This window comes from Brassica napus, unplaced genomic scaffold (assembly GCF_020379485.1).
Source record: "Brassica napus cultivar Da-Ae unplaced genomic scaffold, Da-Ae ScsIHWf_2401;HRSCAF=3103, whole genome shotgun sequence".
In the NCBI taxonomy this organism is placed as follows: domain Eukaryota; kingdom Viridiplantae; phylum Streptophyta; class Magnoliopsida; order Brassicales; family Brassicaceae; genus Brassica; species Brassica napus.
In genome coordinates this window covers 1-1,798 of record NW_026015749.1, presented here as the reverse complement: position 1 = coordinate 1,798, position 1,798 = coordinate 1, and the positions used below count along the sequence as shown (strand labels likewise).

At 41.0% G+C, this 1,798-nt stretch overlaps 1 pseudogene; it reads left to right on the top strand.

The window, feature by feature from the left end:
- The first annotated feature begins 348 nt into the window (after positions 1 to 348).
- On the top strand, positions 349 to 1,480 carry LOC125600839 (annotated as a pseudogene).
- Positions 1,481 to 1,798: the final 318 nt, after the last annotated feature.

Genomic DNA, 1,798 nt, shown 5'->3' with positions numbered 1-1,798 from the left:
GAAACGATGAGAAGTCGGGACACGGCGGTTTCTCGTCTTATCGTGTCAAGAGATCGAGTATACTTTTTGTAAGAACTTGTTAGTTTGATATTTTTTTGAATCACACAAGGTTTTAGTTCTCATATTCCTTTTACTTTAAAGGGAGAAAATGTTTTCCGCGATAGTTTCTAGACATCGATTATGTCGTGACCGATTTGAACCAACACCGATCTCCTTGAAGGCTTTCATTTTTGAATTTGGTTGTTTTAGTTTCTAATTTCTGTATAATGAAGTGTACGCAACATTATAAATCAAGAAAATAGTTAAGTTCAACATTTTGTAAAAAAAATAAAAAAATTATGGAAAAAAGAAAGAAAACGGCATGCTGACATGACAGTCCCGTCACGCAAATTATGTTCGGTTTACTTGGCATTATGGTACACCGGTCAACATAAAAACGGCGCCGTTGCATTGTTTTATTTGGGACCGGGTGGCGGCAATACGACTGAGACTCCCGCCCACGCCCCCAGAAGCAGAAGAGAAGATTTTTGTCTGGTTGATGTTGAATCAAGACAATTGATTGCTTCTGGAGATAATGGAAAACAAGAACCAAGAGGATCTAGATCTGCTTCTGTCCCTTGACGAGGAGGAGAGGGTTCTCGAAACTCCTCCCGGTTCTCCTTCTGCCCCACCCGGTGAGATTCCGATCAATCGATTGCAGAGTAGATCTCATTATTGAAATATCGATCTTTGTGCAGTATATTTGACGGATGAAGAAGAATCCCCAAACGTCGTAGAGGTCAGGCGGACTTGTCTGACTTCAGAAGTGTCGTTCAAGATTGCATTGACTATAACCCCAAACCTCTAACCAATAAACCTAAATGCGACATTGAAAAGTTCTCTGGCTTGCGCTTAAGGTCAGAAAAGTTAAATCCTTTTCCTATTCGCTCCTTGTCCAAACTTATCTGTTGGTTTCTTTTGTAGGAATCAATTACTTAGCCCTGCACAGATTAGTGATCTCTTCTCCGACATTCGTTTCGTTCGATTGCCGACAATCAAGTAAGTCCAAACGTATATGTTGGTTTCTTGCACTACCTACTTACTTACTCTTGGACTGATTAATAGGAACTTGCTAATGGGTGACAAACTCTCCGGCTGCTGGGCCACAATGGGAGTGCTAACTGAGAAAGGACATCCCAGAACAAGCTCTATAGGCCAGCCTTATTGCATTTGGAAAATCTGTTCCTAAAACGACAACAGCACTGTCTCCTTGTTCTTGTTTGGTGATGCTTACAAGAAGAATGAGACTGAAAAGGCAGCATCTGTTTTCGGTCTCTTTAATTCCTCTCTCCGCAAGGACAAAATGGTAAGCATTATTATAGCACATTTGCCTGTGATGTCTTTAACTAAAATGATAATCCATCATTCACCACCACCTCCTCCTTTGCCTTTGACTGATGGATTTATTCTCTTTGTGGCAGGGAAGTGTGATTCTCATTAAGTGTCAACTCCGCTAAACCAAATGGTAAAACTAGGAGTGTCCGCTGATTATGGAGTCTGCACAGCCAAGCGGAAAGATGGAACAACTTGTACCTCTGTTGTAAAAAAAGTAAGTTTTACCTTGGCCCATGCATATGACGCTCTATTTGTTTATTAATCTTTGAGTTTTTTCATCTTTTTTTTCAGACGAGCCAGCAAGCGATTTCTGCAAGATGCTAAACTGTACAGTGCCTTCATACATGTTTTCTGCCACCAGTGCCATGAACAAACTCCATGTCTTTTTTCGCACAGTGTCAAAACGGGGTATGAGCTGCAACTC